We start from the raw sequence: 16,298 nt of genomic DNA on the forward strand, positions 1-16,298 counted from the left end.
GTCAGAGTCATGTGCATTTCAGAATTGTGTTTTTTTTTTTTTTACTTTTTATTTGTTTATTTACTTATTTTGATTTTATTGAGGGAGGCTGTCTGAAAGGAGATGGATATATTGGAACGTTTTGACAGATGGAAAGATTCTGAAACATATCGTTTCAGCTTGAACGATGTCAACGGGATCAGTAGAACTTCAGTAGGTTAGAGATGTGTTGCATTTTGGGAAGCAGTCACTTGCATTTCAGAATTTTTTTTCACGAGGCTCTCGGAAGCGAGGTGGGCATATATAAGCATTTTGACTGATGGAAAATGATCAGGAAGTATATCAGCTTGATATAATATGCCAACAGGATTAGAAGAACCTCGGTTGGAAATTCAATATCGATCGTTCTTAGAGAAACGCTTTCTTTGGAATTATTTGAACATAAAAGGTTTTATCTCTTTTCGTTTTTGTGTTTAGGTCCAAGAAAATTTAAACGTCAGTGAAGTGTCAAATGCAACTACACATTACTGCATACATTTGAATACTTTTTAAATTTTTTTCTTTTACATTTGACCAGTGAAAATTGAAAATTTTTGTATGCTTTATAATTTAAAGCAGAATGTGCCGATGTAGCCAAACTCGTACAATGTATATAGTGTTGAATGATCTCTCAAAAATACCCATGTGTAGCGTGAACCACTATTTTGTGTAATTTCTCATAATTCGTCTGTTAAAGGTATTCCTTTTTTAGTTTCCCCTTAATTCTGATTCCCATGGAATCTGGAATCTGGAATCTGAAATCTACTTTCATGAAATAGGAACTCTGTTTCCTGGAAGCGCCTACGGGTAGATTTAGTTTGTTAGTGTTACAATGATTTTTTCGTAGGAGAGTTGGGAAGGGAGGAGGTAGGGACTCCTAGCCATTCGTTGATTTATCATAGCCAAAGGCACTTCAGTACCACAAATGTCCTGCAGGGTTCATTATTGTAGGACCATACTGGCGTAAGTTAAGAAAAGGAGAACACGAGTACATTCACTCTTCTACAAAAAACCACAAGGTAGTTTAGCCAAGATTTTCATCAGACAATAGGAGAGAGAGAGAGAGAGAGAGAGAGAATAGTTCTATACAAAAGCTGATAGGAAGTTCTGACCTGGTCAGACCGAAATGTAAACAATGAATGAAAAAAAGAAGCGAGGCCTCAACTTCTAGAGATATATTCGAGTCAGTGTGACGAGGGAGGATTGTACAGAAGCCAGGCGTTGCAATATTAATTTTTAAACAAAATAACGGACTGGATTGTCATAATCATCTTTTGGTTCCTGATTCTTCAACAATTATCATTAATCATACATCTCCCTTGATTCTTAATTCTTGAAAGTAATGCCATGATATCCATCTCAGATGTCCCATAGCTCCGCATTCTTAGAGAAAATACCATGGCAACCAGTTTGAACATCTCTTGGTTTCTAATTCATAAGGATATTACCATGAGAACCTCTGATCTTTGTAGGTCCTTAATATCATGGGAACCATTCCAGATCTCCCATTGTTTCTAATTCATATAGACAATGTCATAAAAGCATTTCAGATATCTTTTGGTTACTCATTTTTTAAAAGATTTTCATGAAAGCTTTCTGACATTTCTTCAGGATCCTAATTCTTGAAGGAAATATCATGAGAATGATTATCTCCTACGGTTCCTAATTCATATAGAAAATGTCATAAAATCCATTTCAGAAATCTCTTGGTTCCTAACTCCTGAAAAGATAATCATGAAGGCTTTCTGATATATCTCTAGTGTCCCATTCTTGAAGGAAATGTCTCCCACGGTTTCTCAGTCTTAAAGAAAATACCACAAACATCGTTTGTGGCGTCTCTTGGATCCTAATTCTAAAACAGATTTGGTTAAAAGCCTTATGACATATCTCTAGGTTCCTAATTCTTGAACGGAATAAAAAAACAAGTAAAAAATGCGCCGAAGTTTCTTCTGCGCAGTCGAGTTTTCTGTACAGCGTATACTCAAGGCCACCGAAAATAGATCTTTTCTGTGGTGATCTCTATAATGCTGTATCAGCCGCGGCCCATGAAACTTTAACCTCGGCCCTGGGGTGGCTTGGCCTATATCGCTGCCAGAAGCACGATCATGGCTAACTTTAACCTTAAATGAAATAAAAACTACTGAGGCTAGAGGACTATAATTTGGTATGTTTGACGATGGAGGTTGGATGATCAGCATACCAGTTTGCAGCCCTCTAGCCTCAGTAGTTTTTAAGATCTGAGGGCGGACAGAAGAGTGCGGACAGAAAAAAGTGCGGGTGGACAGACAAAGCCGGCACAATAGTTTTCTTTTCAGAAAATTAAAAGCCATTTGTCTTAGTTTGGGAATCTCAAAGAAGTTGTCAGGGAACCCGGATGGTTAGTTAAGGATTCTGGCGGGAGATGACTCTCGGGACAGCGTCTGAAGTGGCCAGGTCGTTCTAATGGGCGAAGAAATCTTTGAAGATGTCTTTAGCTTCTCTTACTTTTGATTCCAAACGAATTCCAGCAAAGGCAAAGAAAGGCAGGTGACGGCCTTAATTGGATTTCTCCCCACCACCTTTGAAGAGGGAGAGGCAAAGGAGGACTCTCTTCCCATGGGTGACATTCATTTCATCCGTGGCGTGTCGGGGCTTGCTCTCTCTCTCTCTCTCTCTCTCTCTCTCTGATGTGTTTATTCAGTGCGTTCAGTTTCGTCTCTTCTTGCTGAAGACTTTCGACATTCATATTTCTCGAGTTTATTTGTTTGAACCTTTTCCTTTTTCTTTCATTCTTTCTTTCTTTTTAGTTTCTTATCAGAGCGTTCAGTGAAATGTGCTTGTTGACAATAATTTCAAAATTCATATTTGTACACAACTTAACTTGTTCCAACGTTCAAAGCTATTCTGACACATTTACTTTTCTCCCTTTTATTATACTTGCGTTTTCAAATTTTTCAGTTAATCAAGTTTCATACAGTTTGTCATTCATATACTTTTACTTCAAAATAGTTTTTATTAATTTCTTTTATTTCTTATACTTTCATCCGGTTATCCAATCGTTCAAGTCATATCTCTCCGGTTACACCTCCTCCACGATACATATTATTTGTTTTTTTAGTTTTCTGTAAAAGAAAACTATTGTGCCGGTTTTGTCTGTTCGTCCGCACTTTTTCTGTCCGCCTCAGAGCATAAAAGCTGCTGAGGCTAGAGGGCTGCAAATTGGTAAGTTGATCACCCATCCTTCAATTACCAAACATACTAAATTGCAGTCCTCTAGCCTCACTCATTTTTATTTCATTTAAGGTTACAGTTAGCTTTAATCGTGCGTCTGGCAACGACATAGAATAGGCCACCATGGGCCGTGGTTAAAGTATCATGGGCCGCGGCTCATACAGCATTATACCAAGACCACCGGTGGCCTTGATTATACGCTGTACAGAAAACTCGATTGCGCTGAAGAAACTTCGGCGCATTTTTTACTTGCTTATTTGTGTTATTCAACTTTCACATTTGCTGTTTGGCTGACTCCTTCGTTCGTGTTTATGTAAACTCTGTGGACATTGCGTCTATGGCTGGCAACTTGTTTGTGAAGTACACGCGACGCGTGACAGCCGACTTCACAGCTTATGGCCACTCGGTTTAATTGACTGTCTCAGAGAGAGAGAGAGACAGACAGACAGACAGAGAGAGGAATGTAGTATTCGAATCGTTGTGTATGTTCAAGTCTTATATTTTCCTTTTTTTTTAATGTACTGGTTTCATTTACGTCAGTTGTAGGTTTTCCTTATTTGCTGTTATGTCAAATGTATAAATAATACTAAATTCTTAAAGGTGATAAGGTCATGGTTTTCTAATTAACAAAAAAGGAGATGAGATTAAATAGAAATGTTTATTTGCTTGTGGTCTAAATTAAGGTTACGTTTGTATAAAACAAGTAAGTAATAATAAATTCTTAAAGGCAATATGGCCATCATCTGTAATTAACAAAAAGAGGAAAAAAATTAGAGTAATTTATATTTACTTGTTTTCGTAAGATTGAGTATTAAACTCCATTGGCCATCTAGGGTAATTTAGCTATTAAAAAGAACCCAGTTTTATTCCTCCCGTTATGTCACTTTTAAGGTATTTAGTTATCATCCTGCTGTCCGCCTACCTGCTTGCCCGCCCCTCTAAATGTCCTTTCGTCCGCTAATGAAAAACTCTTTAAATCACTAAGAGTTTAATAGCTTCAAAGATAATGGCTTTATTCCTCCACCAGATAGATCATCGTTGGGTTGTGGAATTATTCAACTTTTAAAAAAGATGAACCCGAGGATCAGTGTTGAATATGAATTTAACCTCGGATATAACTTTTGAACTCAACGAGAGAGAGGCCCATGTGTTGCATAAAGTCTAGGTTAAGGTCATATTCAGGAGTCAAAGGTCAAATAAGAATTTGCAACCATGTTAAGTATTGTTTCATAAACAATTTTTTTTCAGTTATCAGTCATTTCAGGGAGAGTCCAAGTAAGCTAGCGATTAGGGCTGAAATGACCGCTGTAAGTGAACACTTGGACACACAACATCAATGTGAACACTTGTGTAAAAGTAGCTTTACGTAGATGTGCAATGTGCTGTAGTCCCGTCTTAATATGTAGACGGCAACTAAGTATTTCGACCAGTCGGTTTCAGAACTGTTACTTTGGATTTTAGTTTCATTTACTCTTTAGTTAAACATTTTCCAGTTTCTCTGGACTTATGTCTGTCTGCTTTATCGTTTCTGTTCCCACATCCATTTCCTGTTCTTATAATTCGACCATTCACTCTGCACGGATAACACTCATTTCCTTTAATATATTTTTAATGTAAGTATGGTAAATCTGCCAAGTTAGAAGCAGTTGTGGCCCCAGCTCTTGCTTGTGGTTTATCTCGCACAGAGGGAGATGGTCCATCTGCTGGGGACTGTTGGGGATGTTGTGGTTGTTGGTTTAGAGGAGACAAAAACACAGTCATTTAAGTCAACCAGGTTGTGTGCACACCATGAGCAGTAGTGCTGGATGAACCATTCGAATTTCTTTCATTCTTCCTTTCCTTAAATCTTCAACTGATAACTCATTTGGGCAGAGTCAACTGACTATAAACCCAAGAGGGCTCTAAAGGGAAATCAACCCTTTAATAGAGAAACAAATTATAGGAAAAGGTGATATATAGATAGATATAAATGAATATGAAAACAAAACGGATGCACCTGAATTCAGGAGACGTCGGCAGCAGCAGAAAGCAGGAATGAATCTGTTCCTCGGTTAAACATTTGGAGCTCAGAAGACGCCACAACTGCACTAGGCAAACTATACCACATTTTAGTTGTAGCAAACCGAGTAGTAAAATACTTGATTACTAATACAGAGATGCTGCTTGAACGCGTAGTTCCTTCCTCGGCATTGTTCACCCATTTCAAGGTCACTTCTTAACCCAAGTCTGGTGCCAGTTCTGTTCTACGGTTTTGACAAAACTTCCTCTCCTGCAACTCTGCCATCTGTGATGTCATCATTTCCCCCAAATATTTACGCGACCCAAACATCCGTGCTAACATTCCTCTCATCATTTCTCTCGTCTCAGTATGGTTTCCGCTAACACTGGTAAACATTCCTTTGCTTACATTCCACGTCAGCCCTCTCTTTCCAAACACGCGCCATTTTTTCTCGAGGAACTTCATTCTGTTTCAATTAAAAAGAGCGTTTTACTGTCACCATCATTATCAACAGTAGTATGTCATTGGAGTGCTTTTAGGTCACCGGTAGAGATGTTCTCTCCTGAGTTTTTGTACAATAAATCATCGGTCTTTTTACTGTTTGTCAGTGTTAGGGAGCATTATCATTCTGGAATTATACCTAACTGTCCAAATATGTTTCTCAATCTTCTTACAGCGTTTCTGAATATTTGTTCAGGTCCATATTTATTAAGATCTTTTGATGTCAATCTGTTGATTTTTTAAGAGATTGACACTCACAAACCAGTTATTATTATTATTATTATTATTATTATTATTATTATTATTATTATTATTATTATTATTATTATTATCATTATTATTATTATTATTATTATTATTATAATAGATTCACAATTTCGGGAAAAACAATCTGAGTAATAAAAAATCCACAATTATATATTTTTACATAGTAATATATTTACTATATAATTGTGGATTTTTATTACTCACATTATTATTATTATTATTATTCGGGAAAAGAAGCTAGATTCGCAACGGAACTCAGCGGATATTTCATTAAACTTTTCAGTTTTCACATCTCGTGAAAGAGTTAAGAATTGCTGTTATCATACTTAAACACATATGGTACAGCTTATTATTATCATTATTATTGTTATTATTATCATATTGTTTATTCGTATCGTATTGTTATTGATACTCCAGTCCCAGTAGCATAAATTTTATATTCCAGTCCCAGTAGCATAAATTTTATATTCCAGTCCCAATAGCACAAATTTTATATTCCAGTCCCAGTAGCATAAATTTTATATTCCAGTCCTAGTAACAAATTTTATATTGCAGTCCCAGTAGCACAAATTTTATACTCCATTCCCAATAGCATAAATACTGTATTCCAGTCCCAGTAGCATAAATTTTACATTCTAGTCCCAATAGCATGAATTTGATATTCCAGTCCCAGTAGCATAAATTTTATAATCCAGTCCAAATAGCATAAATTTTATATTCCAGTCCCAGTAGCATAAATTTTATATTCCAGTCCCAGTAGCATAAATTTTATACTCCATTCCCAATAGCATAAATATCATATTCCAGTCCCAGTAGCATAAATTTTATATTCCTGTCCCAGTAGCAGAAATTCTATATTCCAGTCTCAGTAGCATAAATTTTATATTCCAGTCCCAGTAGCATAAATTTTATATTCCAGTCCCAATATTATAAATTTGATATTCTAGTCCCAGTAGCGTAAATTTAATATTCCAGCCCCAGTATCATAAATATTATATTCCAGTTCCAGTACCATAAATTTTATATTCCAGTCCCAATAGCATAAATATTATATTCCAGTAACAGTAGCATAAATTTTATATTCCAGTCCCAATAGCATAAATGTTATATTCCAGTAGCAGTAGCATAAATTTTATATTCCAGTCCCAGTAGCATAAATATTATATTTCATTCCCAGTAGCATAAATATCATATTCCAGTTCCAGTAGCATAAATATTATATTGCAGTCCATTTTTATATTTCCCTAGTAGCATAAATATTATATTTCATTCCCAGTAGCATAAATATTATATTCCAGTTCCAGTAGCATAAATATTATATTGCAGTCCAAGTAGCATAAATTTTATATTCTAGTCCCAATAGCATAAATATTATATTGCAGTCCCAGTAGCATAAATTTTATATTACAGTCCCAATAGCATAAATATTATATTCCATTCCCAGTAGCCTAAATTTTATATTCCAGTCCCAATAGTATAAAATTGATATTTCAGTCCCAATAGTACAAATTTGATATTCCAGTCCCAGTTCAAACGTAACAACGTGACGTAACAGCCCGGTACTGCAACAGTAACAGTAGCGTGTCACAAGACACCACTGTGCGTGACTCCCGCGGAAGGAACCCCATTCGAAACCTGTGTTTACAAAGGCACGAGCGGGAGATCCTGCAAGATGAATAATATCCTTTGATCAGATAAAATCCTTCGTGTTGTTGTTATTCGCTTCCGACGTTGAATGGCGGCTGGGTCTGTAATCGGTGTTGTTTTTCTTCTTTGCTTCGTCTTCTTCTTCTTCTCTCCTGTTTCATCATCACCATCTTCTTCTTCTTCTTCTTCTTCTTCTTCTTCTTCTTCTTCTTCTTCTTCTTCTCCTCCTCCTGCTTCTTGTTCTTCTTCTTCTTCTGCTTCTTCTTCCCTCCTCTTTTATCTTCTCCTCCTCCTCCTCCTCCTCCTCCTCCTCCTTCCTCTTCCTGTGTTTGACGAGAGATTGGGAATCGTGACAAATAAGTCGGTCTTTAGGTTGGGGGAGATCCGAGTTTTCCTTTGGATGTTTCGAGGTTTTCCTTCTGTGGGGAAGGACGGGGTTAGGTCTGTTTTCTTTTGCTATCGTTGGTTACTTATTTATTTATTTGTCCACAATATAGTTTTTATTACATTTTTATCGGTTATTGATTATGTGATTGACTGATTGATTAATCAGTTAATTTATTATTTACTTTCTTAATTGACACACTGGATCCGGTTTATATACTTTTTTGTTAAATATATATATATATATATATATATATATATATATATATAGTATATATATATATATATATATATGTATATATATATATACATATATATATATATGTATATATATATAAATATATATATACAGTATATATAATTATTTATATATATAAATATATATATATATATATATATATATATATATATATATATATATATATATATATATATATATATATATATATATATATATATATATGCCTTCCAGATATAGTGATTATGACACTCATCTCATCAGTGGGAAATCCTGGGTACTATTCCTTGTTGGAGACGGATTAATACGATTGTGTTCACTGGAATACTATTACGATTTTGATGGTATTTGTGTTGAATTACGGTCCAGGTAGATGATTAACTTTAGTGGAGAGACACATGAGTCTAGCAACCGCATCCCAAAATTCTAGTTGAAATTCAAAAGGGTTATACCTTCTTGGGCTATCCAACCCACCCCACCCCACCCAACCCCAGGCGTCCTATGTTGCAAAAATGTTTGGCAAAAATTTTTTGCTAAAAGGAGTTTGGCAAAAAAAATGTTTGTCAAAAAAGTTTGCCGAAAAAAAATTTTTAGTTTCATTTTCTCATATGATAAAGACAGTGCGCCTCGGAAAGCCCCTAATAATTTGAAATGTATTTCTAACGATCTGCCAAGACTTAACGCCCGAGACAAGGGTCTTATTTTGTTCCCTTCTGCAGAGATCGTGATTGTTCTTCATAGTCTTCGGTACTGATGTTGATAGGTTGATCAATTTTTCCCTTGCGAATAACTGCGTTCATTTTACGCCTAGACGTTTTTCTTGTTGTTGCCTTAGTGTTGTTCTTTATCTTGGATCTTTTTTTTTTTTTTTTTATTTATAGATTTCCGTATTATATGTTCGGAGTTTTTCATTATACGACTTGTTTCCTTGAATTTTAAATGTAATTATTCCATTTTACATCTATATATTTTTTTTTTTTTGTTTTACCTCTATTGTTTGTGTATTACCCTTTTACTCTTAGTATTCTCATTTTGTACTTTGATCATTTTCTTCACTAAACACTTAGGATCAAACCGATCAGGTGCTCGAAAGTCTTTGTTTTCATTGCGAATAATACATTTTATTCATATAATTGTGGAATTTTATTGTAAAACAGCTCAATCACGACAATGTGAATTTCTCAGCAGTGTTATGAATGTTATTTCACTGAAGGCCCTTTATCCAGCCTTCACATGAACCACATAAATGTTATACAGAAAACATGACACAATATATTTATTATTAGATTCGCAGTGGTCAGCTAATGCTCATTCTTGTGCGAACTGGGGAAGGGGGCCGTTGGGGGAGGGGGGGTTTGGGAGTGATTGTGGTCTGAGGCCATAATTTTCTTAAAACGAGGAAATGTGTTGTGTAACTGTTACTGTCACTCACTGGTCAGGAATTTCAGTTTTTTATATTTTTCTGTGCTTAGATGCCTATAAAAACTACTGTGCCGGCTTTATCTGTCCGTCCGCATTTTTTCTGTCCACACTTTTTCTGTCTGCCCTCAGATCTTAAAAACTACTGAAACCAGAGGGCTGCAAATTGGGATGTTGATCATCCACCCTTTAATCATCAGACATGCCAAATTGCAGCCCTCTAGCCTCAGTAGTTTTTATTTTATTTAAGGTTAAAGTTATCCATAATCGTGCTTCTGGCAACGATACAGGATAGGCCACCACCGGGCCGTGGTTTGGTTAAAGTTTTATGGGCTGGGGCTCATACAGCATTATATCGAGACCACCGAAAGATAGATCTATTTTCGGTGGCCTTGATCATACGCTGTAGCGGCTGTACAGAAAACTAGATTGCGCCGTGTAAACTTCGGCGCAATTTTTACTTGTTTTATTTTGATATTAATAGTTGCTTTTTCATTGTCAGTTTGATTGTTATTATTGCTCATGTTATCTGTATGTTTACTGTAACTATGTTCACTGTAAAGTCAGTAAGATTTACTACAATTAGACAATTAGTATGACTTGCTTAGAATTAAAGTTGTATGAGTTAGTCTTTTGTTTTCTATACTAATTCCTGATTATGGAGTCAGAGTAATTAGACAGACGTTTTTCTTTCTCATAGAAGTGTTTGTTTTTAGTTCGAATAGAAGCTAGTTGAAGCCTGATATAGTGGAACGGCTCATATTCCACGTTTGCCAGTAAGGCTCTAAATTGAATTACTCCAGTGTTCGTTAAATTATATGGATGATTTATATTAAATGCTGTCCAATTGTCTCTCCATCTTCTTATTGTATAATATACAATCATAAATAAGGAAGTCGATAGTCCTCTTAGAAGTCAAAGGTTCGGTGACTGTTCCTCTCCGCCGACTGCCAAGCTCTGGATTTCTGCATACTTCCGTTTTCCTAGGTATGACATTTCTCACTTTAAGAGGCAGATGTCTCATTTCCTCCGTGGTAAGCCCTCGCCGTAGTTGGCTTAATTTCTTTTCTTTGCTTTTTTCGGGCCTGGGCAAGATAGTGGCGTTTAGTTGCTGATCCCGATGGCTTTTGCAACTGAATTTTTTTTTTTTAAATAAAGTCGTAGTCATTCGTTTATTAGGAAGGGATACTTGGAAAATTCATTTCTCTCTCTCTCTCTCTCTCTCTCTCTCTCTCTCTCTCTCTCTCTCTCTCTCTTCTGTAAAACCAACGTTGTAGTCATTATTTGACTAAGAAGAAATACTTCGAAAATTCATTACCCTCTCTCTCTCTTCTTTAAAAAACAATGTCGTAGTAATTCTTTGACCATGAAGAAATACTTGAAAATTCATTACCCCCTCTCTCTTCTCTCTCTCTCTCTCTCTCTCTCTCTCTCTCTCTCTCTCTCTCTCTCTCTCTCTCTCTTCTTTAAAAACAACGTCGTAGTCATTCTCTGACTAAGAAGAAATACTTCGAAAATTCATTATCGCCCCCCCCTCTCTCTCTCTCTCTCTCTCTCTCTCTCTTCTTTAAAAACAATGTCGTAGTCATTCTTTGGCCATGAAGAAATACTTCGAAAATTCATTACCATCTCTCTCTCTCTCTCTCTAATTAGAAATCAAAAATATTCATGAAAAAAATACAGTATTTTACGAACTTTCCCTGATATGCGACAGGTCGACCGGAAGTGACGTCATTTATATAAGCCAGTTCTGGAGTTTTATGAAGAGAGAGAAAAACCACGAAACCACATTAATAACGACGCGGTACGATGGGCTTGGACCAGGGCCACCGAAATCTGCTACTTCTTCTTCTTTGCTTCGTCCTCGATTCACTTTCGACGGCGAATGGCGGAATCTGTAATCGTTATTGTTTTTCCTTCTTCTTCTTCTTCTTCTCTTCCTCCTTCTCCTCCTCTTCTTCTCTTCCTCCTTCTCCTCCTATTCTTCTCCTTCCTCTTCTTTGTTTTCCTCCTCCTCCTCCTCCTCCCCTCTCTTTTCTCTTCTTCTTTCTTCCTCCTCTTCTCTCCTCCTCCTCCTCCTCCTCCTCCTCCTCCTTCTCCTTCTTTCTTCTTCTTCTTCTTCTTTTTCTTCCTCCTCTCTTCTTCTTCTTCTTCTTCTTCTTCTTCTTCTTCTTCTTCTTCTTCAAGTAGCGGCTTGAACCGGAGGAAACCGGGTGGTGGGAGTAATTAATCAAGGCGAGTGGCCCAGTGGTTTGGAGCATCAATTGCGATGACGTCACGCGTCGGCTGCCGAGTGACGAAATGAGCAATGCTATTAGCGCGTTTCGCTTTGCGACATCGTGTGGGTGCCGAGTTGGTTTCCCCATTCACATGTTATTTTGGAAGGTTACAAAGAAGGAAGTACCTTTTCCCATCAAGGGCTTTTAATATTTGTAGTGCTTATATTTGTCAGTTTGGTCAGTGGACACAAAAATAGAAGGTATTCACGTATTCACATTCGCTGATGAGAATATTATTGTTTATATATATATATATATATATATATATATGTATGTATATATATATATATATATATATATATATATATATATATATATATATATATATATATATATATATACAATATATATAGTTATAATAAAAATTTTTATTAATACAATTGTTCCGTATTGTTATGATAAAATATTTTTATTATATACGATATTGTATAGTTATAATAAAAATTTTTATTAATATATAATATATATATATATATATATATATATATATATATATATATATATATATATATATATAATGTGTGTGTGTGTGTGTGTATTTATTTAGTTGCTTTACAATTCCATTTATTAACTTTTTTATTTTTGTTCATCTGTAGCATTATTTTCTAAATATATATTTTACTATTCTACTCCGTTTTTTGCACTTTTGTTCTTCTATATAGCAATATTTTCAAGAACATTTTGTTAAGTAAACAATGCAATGAAATTCCGAATGGGAGAAAAGCAATATTTTTCAAGTTGACCCTGTTATGACCAGTGAGGTTTGAACATATAAGGGTACAGAAGCAGGAAGCGAATTCCAGAGCTCTGGGATGGATGTAAAAAAGTTATGAATGGAGACGTCTGGAGGTTTCTATTCGCCTCAGAGTAATTCTGGAATTAAGTATCTTGATGGGTGGTACAGGATCACCTTAGAGATGGTAATGTCTGTTCCAGATCAGTGGAGCAGTGACGAAAATAGTGCCTGTAAAAAAGAAACGGAGAAATTAAAATAAAAAAAATGTTCGCATAAATTTACGACTTTCGGGATTTATTACAGTTATCCATAAAGATACCCATAAAAAAAAAGTTTAAAATTGGATATTTATGTAGAGTTTTTCTTCTCTTTATGGATAATTGTAAGAACCTATTCATGATTTATGAAATTTAGGCACTGGTGCAATTTCGGCCATTCGTCTCTCAAGACTTGAGAGTGAAAAAAGAGTTGGAGTGGTTGGACAGCAAGATAAAGATTCATAAAATAAAGGAGATGAAGTAAAAGGATCTAAGTGAGGAAACTCCACAGTTACTCTAAAAAGCAATAGTTAGAGGGGTTGGAAAGAAAACTGAGGAAAGGAAGTGGGAATGGAGGTAAGGTAAGAGGCTGAAGTGTTGGTGCAGTTAGGGATCGAAGGGACGCTGTGAACACCCTTTAGTAACGCCTACAGTGTACCACGTGAGGTGCACTGGCTGCACTAACCCCCTACGGGGAACTGCAGGAGTCTCTTATAGCAATTGGTTGAATCAAATGGTAGAAATACTTGATGTTTTTTATGTCATGCGAAGACATCCTTTTCATATAACTCTAATGCAAGCTAGTTATTTTTCTGTCAACATTTTTCTTTCTCCACATATTTCCTTTATAGATTTCAGACTGGATTTGTGCTTCGCTTTTTATAATTTTACTACCCAATTCATTTTCGGTTTCCATTCGGCGCGATTTATATTTAATAAAAAAAAAAAGGCTATAGAAATTGTAGTCATGTATATTAAACGTTAAAAATACTGGGTAGCCAATTAGTATACAGTTTATTCTGTGTGAAATAATCTTATCACAGGAAAACACGAAGAAATAAACACCATTTAATGCTCAGTACTGAAATCTCTGATACATTTAAAAAAAAAAAATAAGGGTCTCATGTACTTATTACTTATGTAGTTCCGCACGTAGTTCCTCAGTATTAAATGTCGTGTAAAGTCCTTTTCCTTTCTTTTTCCTAACATTTTTTTGTTGTTGTTGTCAGGCATACAGTGAAACGATCAATTAACATCTTGCTTTCAGATTTTTACGTCCTTTTTTTTGTCGTCACAGCGAAGTTAGTTATGACAATGAAATACCAAGAGGTGAGAGGGGTGTTTACCAGCTGTTGTTCGCCAAGTTACGAGCTATTTTTTGACAAATTTCTGCCCTCCCACCTCACTGACTGACTGCCCTACATTGTTTGTCGTTCATGATTCTGCACTCTTTGGCGACCCCCCCCCCCCTTTTTTTAAATGGAGTGACGTAGATGGTATTCACCATCATCTGTTGTTAGGAATATAATTAATATTGTTGGTGTATTTGTTTTGGAGGTAGGAATATGATCAATGTTGTTGGTGTATTTGTTTTGATGGTAGGAATATGATCAATGTTGTTGGTGTATTTGTTTTGATGGTAGGAGTATGATCAATGTTGTTGTTGTATTTGTTTTGATGGTAGGAGTATGATCAATGTTGTTGTTGTATTTGTTTTGATGGTAGGAGTATGATCAATGTTGTTGTATTTGTTTTGATGGTAGGAGTATGATCAATGTTGTTGTTGTATTTGTTTTGATGGTAGGAATATGATCAATGTTGTTGTTGTATTTGTTTTGATGGTAGGAGTATGATCAATGTTATTTTAATGTTTGGAATATGATTAATGTTGTTTACGTATTTATTTGACGTTGCGTTTCTGTAACATTCAGACAGGTCGCGTATATACACACGCGTGTTTACAAACATGTGTAAACAAACACATTTAGCCTCCGAGACCAGCTTACGTGAAGAAACACCCTAATAATATCTTGCTCTGCCTCTGACCGAGGTTGACCTTGGGAATGCTAAACGCAGCCGTTGTAGGGCAAAGTACGTGACATACCTTCCGAGCAACTAAAGGAGGAAGACTTACAAATGGAGAGAGAGAGAGAGAGAGAGAGAGAGAGAGAGAGAGAGAGAGAGAGAGAGAAATCAGAGTGTCAGGTTTATTTTAGAGTAGTGTATCCAAATATTAACCCCCTCTCTCTCTCTCTCTCTCTCTCTCTCTCTCTCTCTCTCTCTCTGCTCTCTCTCTCTCTCTCTCCTTGTGCTCGTGTTCTAATTAGTTCATACTCTCTCCTCCCTTGTCGAAATATTTGTCTATTTAATATCATGAGCTATCCCAGTTTTAAACAAGAAGAAATAGTCAAATAAGGATCGCAACTATTTTAGCTCAAAAAAGAAATCGAGAACACTAATTGCAATGAAAATTATTCTCTCTCTCTCTTTCTCTCTCTCTTCATGACAAAGGTCTTGATTATTCGTCGCCATCTTGTGTTTGATGAAAGTGAGTATCCCTGACATTGCTAATGAGCAACCTGGTATCATACTGGTACCTGTATGTAAGGATGGTAATTCTGTATTCTATGTGACACTGATGGCGCTTTGTATCATTAACCTTTCACCTTTTTGATACTACGTCATTGCAGAATCCAGGTGGTATTTGTCATTATTATCGTCACAAGAGAATGTAAAAAAATATATAATTTATGAATTAAAGCTTTCACAAATGCTATAGTAACAACTTATTATTATTATTATTATTTTTATTATTATTATTATTATTATTATTATTATCATTATTATTATTATTATTATTACTATTATTATGAAGCCATTTCCTTCTTATGTCACAGGATGCTGAATATTATTATTATTATTATTATTATTATTATTATTATTATTATTATTATTATTATTATTATTATTATTATTAAGCAAGCCCTTCTTTAGTTAGTTTTACATCTCGATTCTTAGTCATCAGAGCAACTCTAGTTTTATTTATTTTTTATTTTCATTAGTCTACAGTACTTTCATAGATTTTGGTTCGAGTTCCTCGTCAGTAAGGAAGTCACGTGGCTGAATGACTTGTCCCAGATACATATAATCTTTCTCATTTCGGAGTTCTCCTTATTTATTCATTGTCACAATCCTGTACATCAAGATGTCAAGGTCAGTGCCACCTAAGGTTCTTTCATGCTTATTAATGTTGAAAACTATTTTTTTAACTGTAATATTCTTTAAAAGCAAAGGAGAGATAAAAAAAAAGATTCGATTTTAAAAATTATGCTTTTTATTGTCTGTTAAACTATTCTACCATATTGTTGTTATAACATTCAAGACTCACTCTAACTGTTTGGGTTCTACGAAAATTATTTTTTAGATCTAATTCAGTGTTGATCAAATCAAATTCAATATTAGTGAAATCTGATTCGACATAAAGGAAATCTAATTTAATATTAACCACGTAAAATAATTCATCATGTCCATTTAAGTAATATATAATTTTGTTTATCATTAT

General features: G+C 35.3%; 1 protein-coding gene across 4 annotated transcripts in view; it reads left to right on the forward strand.

Annotated features, from left to right (window-relative positions):
* Positions 1-16,298, forward strand: part of MESK2 (misexpression suppressor of KSR 2) — a 379,072-nt gene that overhangs the window by 78,851 nt on the left and 283,923 nt on the right. The gene's annotated exons all lie outside the window — the stretch shown is intronic.

This window comes from Macrobrachium rosenbergii, chromosome 49, assembly GCF_040412425.1.
Source record: "Macrobrachium rosenbergii isolate ZJJX-2024 chromosome 49, ASM4041242v1, whole genome shotgun sequence".
NCBI classification, from domain to species: domain Eukaryota; kingdom Metazoa; phylum Arthropoda; class Malacostraca; order Decapoda; family Palaemonidae; genus Macrobrachium; species Macrobrachium rosenbergii.